Source organism: Mus caroli, unplaced genomic scaffold, assembly GCF_978045245.1.
Source record: "Mus caroli unplaced genomic scaffold, Mus_caroli_1 scaffold_6, whole genome shotgun sequence".
In the NCBI taxonomy this organism is placed as follows: Eukaryota; Metazoa; Chordata; class Mammalia; order Rodentia; family Muridae; genus Mus; species Mus caroli.
Window position 1 is genome coordinate 129,897,436 of NW_028227261.1, and position 14,763 is coordinate 129,912,198.

At 38.3% G+C, this 14,763-nt stretch overlaps 1 protein-coding gene across 6 annotated transcripts in view; it reads left to right on the forward strand.

Annotated features, from left to right (window-relative positions):
* Positions 1 to 14,763, forward strand: part of Klhl32 (kelch like family member 32) — a 235,073-nt gene that overhangs the window by 150,680 nt on the left and 69,630 nt on the right. The gene's annotated exons all lie outside the window — the stretch shown is intronic.

Here is a 14,763-nt window from a genome sequence, read left to right on the forward strand (position 1 = left end):
CTTCCTACAGTGACTGAACTTGACAGTTAGAAGCTTATATATTTTACAGTGTTATAATGAATTATTATGTTTAAACTAAATAATGCAGCAGTGACTTATTGGAGGCTCTTTCTTCTAAGCAATGTGTTATTATAATTTGAATTATTAAATTAGCAGTATTTCTAAATAGAGGGTGGATATTCTGTATAAAACAATTTATCCTCAAGGTTGAAAAGTTATAAGCCACACTCATTTTTCTCTAGCACTGAGCTATATTTTTCTATTAGAGAAGATAGATGATTATGCCCACATATATATTTAATATGGCTGTAATCCAGTATACTAACCGCATGCCATTCCATGCTTTCCTTGAGCTGATACCCTGGCATTTGGAGCATATTAAAGCATAACCCTTGAAAAAGATATTATAAACAGTTTAATCTTTTCAATTCTTTCTCAGTGAAAAAGATAAGGAAGGCTAGAAATGTACCATATCAATGTCAGCCACCAGCTAGTTGTTTGTTCTAATCAAGTATGTTTGTCCCCTAGCATGGGTAAGCCAGAATACCAGGTTTGCCAAACATCATCCATGTTTGGCTCCAGGAATGCATCTAAGATCTTCAGAAGCCATTTCAGGATCCCAGTTAATTTTTTCTTATGCTATTGTGTTGGCTTTCATTCTGAAAGCCCACACCAAAGGATGCCAGCAAGTGACAGCCCCAGGGTATGCTGTCTGCTGAGAAAGTGATTTCAGCATTCTAATTTGTTATGTGGGTTATTGGGGGTTAATTGTATCTTCTTTGTGAGTTTTTAAAGAAAGGAAAGAAATCTTGAACGATTTTTCCAATATCTATACTTTCCATTTAAGCTAACTCTTGTGATCCAGGCAGCAAACACAAGCAAACCCAGCCTCTCCATTCCCATATCTGACTTTTATGAATGCATTTTTTTCTTAAAAATAAAAATTCTTCTAGTATCTTGTGGATGCTGGAGTTCAGAATCAACAAATGAAGCATCCAAATGTGTATCTCACTTTCTTCCATTAACACTACTTGAAATTCGGGATGGTTAAAAGGAAATCTCTGTTTCCTTAGAGATAGATAGATACTCAGTCTCATACCCATCTTCCAACTGCTGGTTTTACACACAATGAGATTTGTGCCCTCGTTCTCTGAAGCTCAAACCCCTTTAGCTTCTACTGCATGAGTATTTCTTCCTTCACATGCGTTTAGTCACCCAAACTGGAAATCCTAGACTGCCCCATGACTCTGTGATTCTGGCTCAACTTTTGCTTTGGCTTCAAGATCGTTCTCAAATGTGCTACCCTGTCTTCTGTTTGGCACTGACATCCTCAAGGTTTGTATTCTTCCCCTTGGACTCTCTTGTGATAATTTAACCCCATTCCCTACTTGTGATTATCATTGCAACATTGTTGAACATGTTTTTAATCTTCGAAGTAATGTCTTTCCCTAAAATCTTACATAGCTTTCCATCTCCTAGTTGCCTTTTTAAAAATCTCCTTTATGTACTCTGCCTGACTGTATCCCAAGGATAGCACACCTTGTTACCTCCAGTCCTCTGTCCCCTATGGGTTCATTCTTCTGGATATTCTTCAGATATTTGAGCAAAACTCATGCCAAAAACCAGTAGTCACTCTAGAATCTCCCCTCTGCTGTGGCCAGCATGCCCACAATGTTAACTTTCCTATATGCACTGTTCTGTTTCTCATTATCTCTCCGTTTCTATTCTTGTAACACCGTCTTCTAATCCAGGCCCTTGTTACTTCCAGAATAGAGAAACTGCATGGAAAGTAATGAACTTCACTGTTGCTCCAGTTCTTCCTCCGATGTTCTATTTGATTGATTTTTAAAAGTAATTTTCAATCCATTAGCTTTTTTACCAAATAACAAACTCATTATACTCTTGCTTAAAAGCATCCACTGTTTGATAGTTCTCTATAGCCTTTGGTATAATGTTCATTTCTCTTAATTTGACACACAAAGACCGTGTAGGTTTGCACACCTGACCAGGCAGTGCACTCAGTTCGAGTTAGATGCCCTCTTTAATGATGAGCCTTCTGCTGGGAGGCTAGTCACAATGTACCATGTTTATTTATCTATTTTCTGTATTGATTTATCTCCTGTGACATAGGCTTATACCCCAAATTCACCTGACCTTAAGTGACATAACTTTTTTGCCCTTTGCTCCTAGTCCTCAAAGTAGATACAGCATCCTTTATGCAAATCACGCCTTAGTACTGTTTTTTTTTTTAAATATTTATTTATTTAATGTATATGAGTTCACTATTGCTCTCTACAGACACACCAGAAGAGGGCATTGAACCCCATTATAGATGGTTGTGAGCCACCATGTGGTTGCTGGGAATTGAACTCAGGACCTCTGGCAGAGCAGTCAGTGCTCTTAACTACTGAGCCATCTCTCCAGCCCCTCTTAGTACTGTTGAGGGATTTGATAAGGTCTCCTGCAACACAGATGCTGCAGCAGTAGATTCTCAAGAAACAAGAGCCAGCATGGTGGCACATTGTTCCTGTGCTTCCATGCTAAGTAAGCAATGGTAAATTTTGAAGCAACATTTTGAAGCTCATGGTGACTGAGGCCAGCAATATTAGTTCCTGATGATGGCTGTATCTCTTTGCCCCTCCCTACTGGAATTCTAGCTTACTAAGAAACTTTCCCAAAGAACAATATAAAATTATTCATGAGCTTCAGATATTATGCATACAATTGATTATGAAAATGTACCAGTAACCTAATTGTAGAATTCCTCTGCTCTATAGCACAAAAATATTTAAATATGTCTTCGAATACTGCCAGAATTAGAACATGTTTTTTCTTATGGATTCTGAATTGCTTTTAATACTTTGTTTTTATTTAATCAAAACATATAAAATGTATATTTTTATTAGCATATGGATATATAGTTACTTAAGGCTATTCAGAAATGTTTAAATATTTGTATATAAATATGTCTCGGTATATATTTTTTATGTATAAATATATCAATGTATGTATTTATACACACAAAATACCTGTGCTTACATTATAAATAAGTCTGATCTACATGATCATTGAAATGCTTATTTTCTTTCTTAACAATTTTACTTTATCCTATCAATTCCTATGTAGTATTGGGAAAACTCATAGTCCTTTTACATACATGATAATTTATTTTCCTGCATGATTAGTTCCAAGGCTATTAAAAGTTGGGCTGTTTTTATCTGTTTGTTTTAACCTGTTCCAGCCCCTTGCCATATATCCATGCTAGTACCCTTTAATTTTGCTTCCTTGACTCCTAGAATACAGTCTTTCCCTGCTGCATTGGGTCGGGTAGTCACGTAATATCTTGATTTATAACTAGGTTGTAATCCAAATAGGAAACAGGTGGAATCACAACTGGATATGGTGCCTTGGATATTAATGGCTTGGCTCAGCCGTGGAATTTCTAAAGCTGTATACACTTTTTTTGTCTTAATTATGCATTCATTAAAAGCTTTTATACCCAACAGAATAAAGTAAATATTTTTTGATCTCCATAGTGTGCTCCCAGACTGTAGATTTGCACAGCAGGGTCTTGATAATCTGAATAAATTGTATTTCCCCAAGGACTTTATCTTTCAAATAAGGTCATAAAGAAATGCAGCTCCCCCATCCTGGAATTGTTCAATGTGCCTTTTCTGCCCGAGAAGCTGAGTCCATTATAGTAACAGATACATGTTTGTGATCCGCTATATTGTCTCAGTCTGTTCTTCTTGCTTATCACCAAAGTTAGTTTCTTTTTTTCTTTAAAGCTCGGGGACCATCTTACTAGAACTTGAATGAAAACCCAGAGGAAAGGCCAGCCGTACAGCTACAGGGATGAGCAACATGGAGAACAGGAAGAGAGAAAGGGAAGCGTTTTGATATTGGGTCCATAAAGCAGGCAGGTACCCTGCTGAGATCTGTATGTAGATGCTTACGAGATGGAGGGTCTTCAGAAACAGCAAGAAAGCCTAGAGGGTCAGGGCAACCATGATTAAGATTTTGGATGGTTTCCAAATGAGGAATAGAAAGTCACCCTTTTATAGTTAGAAAAGCAGACAGGCTCAACAGTGAAGCCTTATGTGCAAGGGCTGGCGAAGCATTTATACACAAGAGTTTTTACATGGCAGCTGTGATTTTTGAGGATACTTACAGGCAAACCAAGTTTTGTTAGACATTCACCATTCCCTTCCTTTCACCCAGTCCAAGAGTAAAGTGGTCATTCAGGCAAAGCTCTAGTGGAAGCACCCTTGGCAGCAATTTTATAGGAAATAACAGTTACCATAGCTGCTGTATGTTAGACACCCGTCTGTGGCTAGCACTGGACACATGTTTTCAGAATGCTCTTCATGTTTCCTCATATTTAGATATGAAAACTTGACTCGAGATATTGTCCACTGGCCTGGGCCAGCTTTAAATCATGTTATTCTGCTATGATTCGAAACTAAAGATGACACTGGTGCCTTTATTTATTATTATTATTATTATTATTATTATTATTATTATTATTATTTTGGTTTTTCGAGACAGGGTTTCTCTGTATAGCCCTGGCTGTCCTGGAACTCACTTTGTAGACCAGGCTGGCCTCGAACTCAGAAATCCTCCTGCCTCTGCCTCCCGAGTACTGGGATTAAAGGCGTGAGCCACCATGCCCGGCTCACTGATGCCTTTATGACCCAGTGAAGAAAACAGGAAATATAAATTTATGACCCAAATACATGTCCATAATAAATTGAACTTATTATAGTTGACTCATTCAGAAGATACACCACAGCAGGCCACCTTTGTTGATCACAGGTGAGCCTTCTACTGTGTTTCCTTGTTATATGGAAACTCTGTTTGTTACCTAGATAGCACCCTAAGGTCATTTCTCGAGCTTAGATCAAGGACTTGACATCATCTTTCTCATTATTAAGTTACACCTATAACCAAGCTGCTACTTCTTTCTACGACAGTCATGGGTATGCCTTACAACTTGCTTTCTTTTTTAATTCACAATGCAACAAATTTTTTAATTTCAGTTACAAACAACATTGATTAGGATACTGTAGGTTTTGCAAATCTTAAAACGGGAAGAGTTACTCTCTGCTTCAAGTGACTTATCGTGAGTTGGTTTTCAGTTTTACAGTGGTATAGCAGAGATACATGTGCAGAATAAGGCATGCTTTGCACATTGGTTCTTTCCTGAGGCTAGCCATGTGCCTGTGATGTGATGCTGTATAGTGATGCTATACAGTGATGTTGAGCCACAGTCTCCAGTTAACCTCACAATCTCTAGGGTACACAAACCATACTCTGCAGAACACAGAGCTAGGAGCTTTAGCAATTAAATATATAGTGTATATTTTCAGCATAACACAGATTGATAAAGATGTAACTCAATCATAAGTATTGGAATTTAGTCAGTAACAAAGTGTCTTAGCTACTTATTAGATCATACTTGGCACTGGGTCTCAATAGGCAGCTACATATTTTGAATTTTACTTTGAGCTACCAGAACTACCAACCAAGTCATGCAGGTTTTTATATAGAATATTGTGCTATTTGGAATAGTTTTGAGTCATTTTATACTTTCCTTTTTCTACCAAGGATGCCCTTTCTTTCAGCACAGAAAAAAAGGCATGTGAAATATTATTCAACTTGCTCATCTTAGAGGTGAAAATTCTGGAAATCAAAAGTGATACTTCTGTTTATTTAACCCTGAATAATATTTAATATTATCCTCAATCTAAGCCATAGTTTTCAACACTGATAATATGAGTTGTTGGTACTTATTTTTCTTTCACAAGTCAGTGACATTCTTAGAAATATATGAGGGAATGAGAGAAATGGCTGTTATTCAGTCACAGTGTCATGCAGGTGCCCTACTATTAAGTAAAAACAGATCTATCAGTTTTTTTGAATCTTGTCAGTTAAATAGGACCCCTGGATTTGAGGTATCATGTTTTGGGAAAGGCACTGGTATAAAACCCAGTAGATGTCATCACATGATAACAATTTATTTCTCTGTCAGGAGTATGATTAAACTGCAGTACTGCGTGCGTGGATAAAGAGCAACTGACAGGCCAGGGAGCCATCAGAGTAGCCAAAACACAATTACCTAATACTTCTGAAACATGCACTATTGACTGTCAGCTTGTGTTGCAGTTTGTCCAGAGGCCACATCCTTTCATTTTGGCACACAGGAGCTTGAACCATGGCTCCTGGGCAGTGTATATCAGACTCTAGATATAAAATTTCATATTTTTACGATCCAAGAACTTCAGTGGGATGTAAATGAATCTGGATACCATTATCTGATGGGTAGGCTCAAGCTACTTTGAATTATAGAGCAAAGTTGTTGTATAGATATCATTATCAGCTTAACTACAATATTGAGGAAAGCATTGAAATTTGGCCAGTTACACCATTACATGATACTCATGAAAAGACATCACAAAGGCCAAGATGGTCTTTCTCTTGTTGTCTTCCCTGTTTTGGGAAGGTGGCAGGAAGGCAGCAAGGTCAATCAAACATCTCAGGCCCTCCTGCTTCCTCTCCCACATCTTAACCATATGACCATTTGCCTTAAAATAACTTACTTTGACTATAACTCAAAGTAAGGCAGTATTCAGCATTTTATGTGGATTTCTTTTCCTCTTATAACTTTTCCAAGTTAATCTTGAGAATAACTCTATCGCAGCAATGAGCCATACAAAAGATCAAAGTGGAAAATATATAAGTTTTAAGAATTATTGAAATTGAAAAGGTGGTATTTATTCTATAGCTAGTGCAGTGTTGGGAACACACTTTGTGACTGTTCTGTAATTTAACTTGTCATTCATAGTATAAGAAACAAATAGAAGGGGAAAGAGAAGCCAAATAGCCCTGAACCAAGAAAAAATAAATATTATTTAAAAATATTCCCTGAAGAACAACAGTGTGTGCACCATAATTCTAGATATAAACTAAATTTCAAATGGGAAACAGTGTGACAGAAACCCAACCTTTTTAGAAAGAAAAGAAAAGCTTTCTTTTACTCAAGAGACTGTCTTGTTGCTGAGCTGTGATTTCCATTCAATCCTCCTGCTTCAGCCCATGTGCTTGGGGATTTTAAAGTCACACAATGAAAGGGAATGGAAACCGTCTCATAATTAAGGTAAATATCACTTGAAAAGTGTCAAAATATTTTGGTTCAAGTAATCCTTTAAGGGAGAAATCATTCTTTCTTGGATTGAATGAAATTTGGGGCAGTTAAAATATTTTTTTCTCAAAGAAGAATGGTTGTGTTATAATGCCCATTGTGTGTACTTATATTGTATTGTCCAGTATTGTCAACTTGAATTATTATTACCAGGTTCTCCACTGGAAAAATTGAGTGAATGCTGGCTTTGTCTTTGTACACGAGGCTGGGTGTGGTAGCTGACAGCAGTTTCCCCAAGCACTTGGGAGGCAGAGGTAGGAAGACTGTACTCGTGGCTAGCATGGGCTACATAGTGATTTCCAGGCTAGCCTAGGCTATGTCGTGAAAAATCTTCCCAAAAAAAGAGAGGAGGAGGAGAAGGAGGAGAAGGAGCATGAGGATGAGGGGGAAGAGGAAAAAAGAGAAAAGAAAAAAAAACTTTATTCTTCATTCATTAGAAATTAGTACCTGCTGCTTCCTAAGTCTGTAACACTGTTCCTGCAGTTTCAACACACACACACGCACACACATGCACACACATGCACGTGTGTGTGTGTGTGTACGCGCGTGCTGCAGTCTGTGTGGAGATCAGAAGACACTGTGGGAGTTGCTTCTGTCCCAGGGATGGAATGCAAGGAATCAGGCTTTGAGGCAAGTGCAGTTAGTAGCTGATCCCCTTTCACCAGCTCAAACCATCTTTTAACTCCATACTTGTTGGCCTCACTGTAACTAATTAAGTCGTAAAACCTACACTTGATAATAAGATGGGACTGAAACTGCAGGAAGAGTGTTCCAGACTAAGGAAGCAGTGGGTGCTAATTTCATACAAATGAGGAATACAGATAGATAGGTTGATAGATAGGTAGGTAGGTAGATAGATAGATAGATAGATAGATAGATAGATAGATAGATAGATAGATAGATAGATAGATAGATCAATAGGTAGATCGATAGGTAGAAAGATACAAAGATAGATGGATAAGTGATGATAGATAGAGTAAAAGCTTTACACACACACACATATGAAATGGCTTTATAGAAGAATTGTTAGAGATCATGGGCCCAAGAGATTTACAGAGATAAGCTTTGGTTCTGGCTATTTTCTGCTGAAATTGGGGTGTTGTGGGGGCTACAGCCAAACCCTCACTTTCTCTGATAGCATTCTTAATTTGGTTTTCATTAAGTTGGTAAATTAGAAAGATCTGACATTGCAAATGGTGAATTTTTATCTAAGCCTAAAAGATATATATTTGTGTTTGGTTTTATATCTCATAGTTCTACTTACATTGACCTAATTATTTGTTATTACATATATGCCTAAGTACTTTTATTGTTTTTAGATGTCATTTATTCTTTTAAATTTCCTACATGGCTACACTGTATCTTCAGCCTACTCACCCCCAACTCTACCCCCCGACCCCTTCCAGGCCACCCCAAATACATCTTCTTCTCAGTTTTGTGTCCCCTTCCTTTTATTAAAAGATTATTACTGAGTTTTAAACAGTTTATGGTCTGGTCACATTGATACATGAAGAGAGAATTGCACATTTGATAGCAGAGGTAGGAATGATAATTTCTGACAGTTACAGAAGTCCAGGCAAGAGATGATAAATGACATAAAATAAATGTAACTAAGGAAGAATGGATAGAAGCAAGCAATTGACTGGATATAAGAAAATACAGGTCAACATGGGGACTCATGATACCAAAATCTAGATGTAACTATTCTCCAAGAGAACATACAGAAGAGCTGGTCCAGCACTTAAGAGCACTTGTTGCTCCTGCAGAGGACCTAGGTTCAGTTATAACTACAGTTTCAAGAGATCTGAAATCCCAACTTCTGGGGAAACTGCATACATATGGTATACAGACTGTCATACACATAAAAATAAATAAACTATACAAATAGTTATAAAAATATACAAATGAAGCAGGCTCACAGGAAACAGATCTATTTTGGACATATTAGTACAATAGGCTATAGAATGGATAGCCCGGAAATGCCCCCTTAACAGCTGGTGAGAAAATGGATTCTGAGCTAAGGAAAATGGCTTGGGGAGTAATGTAGGTTAAAGACCCATTAAGTTATGAATTTGTCACTCAGTTCTGTTTTTTCTTTTTACTTTGTTCATCTTTTTCCTCTGCTAATGTATTGGCACACTTATTTAGAGTATGGAAATTTAGAGAGGCCACATTCTTCATTTTGACCTTGCATCAGTGATGTGTTGCCTCCAGCATGGCTCCAGGATCAAATCTCTCTGATGAGGTGAGGGAGTGAAGAAATTACCAACAGAGACACACAAACAAATAGAAAATCTGGGATCAGCTACACTACCCTGGGTTATCTGATGGAGAAGCCATAGGACACCAGAAGCTACCATGCTTATTACATGCTTAAGCAGAGCTGAGGTTATTGTATACACTGGACAGGAAGGGATGACTGCTGATGGAGCAAACAAAAAGTCAGGGCATATACTGGGATCAAGGAGACAGGTTTAGCTAATGTCAGTAGGAACATTCTCTACCGGGGAGCAGTGTTCAGGAGGAGAAAACGATGGTGAACACTTTCTGTACACACTATCAGCATGAGCACGTGGCCCAGAGGAAGGCCTGGCTGCCCCTCTGAAATCATGTGGATATTTTCCCGTTGCCATGGCTGCCTCATGTCAACACACAGTCACTCAGGACTTCACACATTTAGAACTTCTTCCACTCTCAACAGTGATGAACTTTGGTTTCTGAATACCAAACCACAGTATTTTTTATTTTCCTTGTTTTGTTCTGACAGGGCCCAATCTTCTCTATACTTTGCATGAGCCAAGTTGTGGGAAGTGCTTTTTCAAAAAGCATCTCCATAACAGCCCTGTGGCTTGGTTGAATTTTTTTTTAAATTGTAAATTATGAGTAGTGAAAATCTGGTAATGACCTATGTCTCCTATCAGCAGTACCATATCTGCCTGACTATGGGGACCTATCCATCCCTTCTATCCTGAGTTGCTTCTATGCCTGTGGTAGTTTGTCTTGAATATGATTATTCATTCAGTCTTCCTTCCTTCCTTCCTTTCTCTCTTTCTCTCTTTCTTTCTTTTCTTTCTCTCTCTTCCTTCCTTCCTTTCTTCCTTTCTTTCTCTCTTTCTTTCTTTTCTTTCTCTCTCTTTCTTCCTTCCTCCCTTCCTTCTTTCCTTCTTTTTGACACATAAACATCTTCTCTCTTATAAAGTCTAGAATATATATGCATAAATATATGTGTATATATATGTAGCTACACATACACACACACACACACTGATAGTGATTTTCTTTTCATGATGAACTTATACATGATGCTTATACATGGTTTTCCTGAATGCTTACTAATCATGTCTTTCCCAATAGGAGGGGTGTGGGGTATGGCATCATGGTGTCAGGAAGCAGGGTTCTCAAGTCCTCTCGATTTCCCACTGCACACAGTTGAACTAACAGAGATGCATGTTATGTATAGCAAGGTGAATAGAGGCTCCTGACATGGACAGAAAACACTGCAGATTTGTGGGCTTTTTTTTTTTTTTTTTTTTTTAAGGAGCAATGAAAAGGTAGAACTCAGAGCATCATTATCTTAAAACATTTGTTTCTCTCACACAGAGACAGGTTTTAGTGGCCTGGCCCTTTGCTGTTCAGTTGTTCATGGCACAAATCTACTTAGCATTATTGGCTCTATTAATATAGTCCTGAAATGATACAAAAAGTGCCTTCAAAGGAAATACAGTGGGGCTGAGAAGATGGCTCAGTTAGTAACATGCTTGCTATGTAAGAATGAGGGACCTGAGTTTATACCCCCAACACTCAGATAAAAATGGGGCATGGCAGACTATATCTGTAACTCCAGTGTTGTAGGGAAGACAGGTGGATCCCTAGAATGCAGAGGCCAGCCAGTCTCTCTGCATCATGAGTTCCAGGTACAGTGAGACCCCTGTCTCAAAAAATAAGGGGAAGGAGCTCAAAAAAGACAAATGGCATGAACATCTCTGGTCTCCACAAGCATACACATGTATGCACTCACGTGCTCACATGCATGAATATACCCACATAATCATATACATATCACACACACAAAGATTCTCAAAGAGATTGGGGAGATGACTTAGAGGCTAATGTGCTTTTCTAAGAGGCATGAGTACTGGAGTTTGGGTTTCCAGGGTGCACGTAATGTCACATAAATGTGGCAGCCTGTCTGTTTTTCCAGCCTTAGAAAGTAGAGATGGGATGCCAGAGCAAGCTGACTAGGGATCCTAGCTGTAATGGTGAGTTAAGGTTGTGATTGAGAGAGACTGCTTTGATGCATAAGATGGATGGTTGCTGCCAGGATCATTCCCAACATGACCTCAAGCCTCTGTATGCATACATATTCGTACATATATATACACCCACCCACAAACACATGTGCCTACACACAGGCAGTCAGTCATAAATGTATGATGTATGAGCAAGTGGTGCACGCTTTTAATCCCAGCACTCGGGAGGCAGAGCAGGTGGATTTCTGAGTTTGAGGCCAGCCTGGTCTACAAAGTGAGTTCCAGGACAGCTAGGGCTATACAAAGAAATCCTATCTCAAAAAAAGAAACCAACCAACCAAACAAAATAAATAAATAAATATATAAATAAAAATAAAAATTTCAAGGAGAACATTGTTTTTGGTTCTTTAAAGAGGAGGAGGAAGCAGAGAGAGAGAAGCATAAATTGGGTAGGTAGGAAGATGGGAAGGATCTGGAAGGAGTAAGGGAAAAACATCAAATTATATTATACAAAAATTAAAAAGAAAGAGAAAAATAACACTTATTTAAGATCACTCATTAAACTAATTTTAGAAATTATATGCACTTTTGAAGGGGATTTTTCAAGTTGTGGGCTTTCAAGTAACTGGAAGAGACCCAGAATAGGTGTAAAAGGATAGAAAGGCCCGTAGCAAAGTGTATTCAGTTACCATTCTGTATTCAAGCCATGCTTTCTTCACTTGCTCCATGCCTCTCCCACCTCCTTAGCACCACAGTTATTTCTGCTTTTGCCCACTCCCCTCTTTGTGCCATGATGCTAGCCACTGAATCAGAATCCTGCCCCCCTCCAAGAACTGAAAAGCAGGGTTTGGAAGAAACCAGAGTAATGTTCTGGGATGCCAAAATATTTCTAGGACTCCAAATTAGGTGAACTTGCTTCAGAGATGTATTCCATCTCAAAGATGTGCTGAAGTGCACACTAGAATCTCCTGCCCTCTCCTGCCATCCTCGGACTTACAAATCCTAAGAAGTAAACTCTGAAGAACAACAATTTTAAAAAGACTTGAAAATCTGGTTCAGTAACTTCTGTATTCCTTTGGTAAAATGTGAATAAGAATCCAGGGTTACTTCAGTGAAAGTGTGATTGGATCCCCATCAACTTGCATAGTAGTAGACTTCAGTGGTCATCTTTTTAAAAAAGCATTTTAACAAATAAGCATTTAGTCCTTTCAGACTAACAGCAAATTCTCCTTCCCTACTCTACCAGATTAGTGTATTTCTCTCTCAGCTTTCCTCAGAAAAGCTTCTTATTGTAGTAGACTGTGATTAATATAGAGAATGACAACTGGTCAGCATGCCAAGAGTCAGGGACCGTGGCGTGCTCAGCTTTAAATGGGACATCTGTATCAGACGCTCCTTTAAAGCGATCATCATGGAAGAGGGGAAGGAGAGGCTGTAAGAGTCTGTGGCTGTGGATATCTGCACATGCTGGGCATGGCAGGACTCTTACATACATGAACTCACAGCAGTGAGGACTACATACATAAGACCTAGATAAGATCTAACTAGCCAGAATCCCAGTGTGAATAGGAAAGGGCCCATGAAGTCCCACCCTCAACTGAGGTACAACTGAAAATTAGTGTCTGCTAGCGGAGGGAAAATCTATTTTCTTTATGGGTGTGTTGCCCAAGAGGGCACATGTGCTCCAGGAGGTTGTCCTATGCCCAGGCAGATACAGGCAGCACTAAGTGGACTCTCATTTTAACAAACACCAGAACATATGAACTTGTGATATATATGATCCTGTAATATTTGAGAATTTAAGTAAAAATAAGATTTTAAAAATACTCATTTAGAATCAAATATTATGTATATATGTATATATATGTTATAATAGAATTAAATATTATTAGTTAATAATCTGAGACAACTAGGGGAAGGAAATATGTCAAGTTTAGTTAAATAGGTCTATAGAATGTCTATAAAGAACCTATAGCTTGTCTCATAGCATCCTCTAGACCTTCTGCTCTTCCAAACGCTGCCCACATATTAGTGACTATAAAGTAAGAATGGGGAGCATCTAAAGATACTGTCACTCTTATTATACTTAATAGGCAAGCCTTCTATCAACAGATGTGCCACCCAGGCTCTCCCAGGGGCACAGTGACAGAAATTCCTTGGGAACGCGGGAGCTGCAGCTTTATGGCTATGGGTTCCCAGAGTCCTGGCTATATGTTTGAGAGCATGGCTGCAGATGCTGGGAATGGGTAGGAGGGTATGCTATTGGTGTTCTGAATGTCAAGGCTAACAGAGCAAGGTCCATGTTTAGGTGGATTTGGCATATAAATAGTCAAGACACAAGTCTTTTCTGTGAGATTAACCCATTTGCTAAGATTTGCATATAAATTTCATCTTTCGGTTCCATTAAAGTGGGATGAGTTGTTTTTATATACAGATGTATTTAGGTTAAAAAGTTTCAGAAACAATTTGAAGTCAGTCTGGTTTTTGTTTTGTGTTTCGTCCTTAATCCCCACTTAACTGTTCCTGTATTACCATCAGTAGACAAAAAGCTAAACTAAACTACAGGAAGGGTAGAACACATGACTGAGTCTGGGTTCTTGGAGGATAGATAGAACTGATAGTGTGTATATCTATCTTTAGTATTATATTATACATAGCATATATAATAAATTTCCTATATATAAATACACAAATTTATTTATACTTATTATAGACTTTATATATAATAGCCTATATTATATTTGTTTTACTTTATATATATAAATTTATGTTTATAGATATAAAGGAGATTTATTAGAATGGCTTACAGTTTGTGGTCCATCTATTCCAACAATGGCTACCAGTGGAAAGTCCAAGATTCCAGTAGTTGTTCAGTCCACAAGGCTGGGTGTATCAACTGGTCTTCAGTAAATAACAGAATCCCAAAGAGTAGGCTCTAATGCCAATGACAGGAGAGCCAGAGGAAACAGTGAAAGAGCAAAAGGCTTCCCTCTTTCTTGTCCCTTAGATAGGTTGCCATGAGAAGGTGAGACCCAGGCTCAAGGTAGATCTCTGACCTCAAACAACTGAATTCGCTAAAAGTCTCTCACAGATGTGAGATGTAGTTAATTCCAGATGTAATCAAGTTGGCCAGCAACAATAACCATCACATTCTATTGGTAAGGGCTTCCAAAGGTTTTCAAAAGATTATAAAGGAGCATTTCAGCCCACAAAACCCAGAAAGTTCTTTCTGGAAATCCTAAATCTTAAAGATGTTTTTAAGAATATGGAATTGTGGGCTGGAGAGATGTCATAGTGGTTAAGAGCACTGTC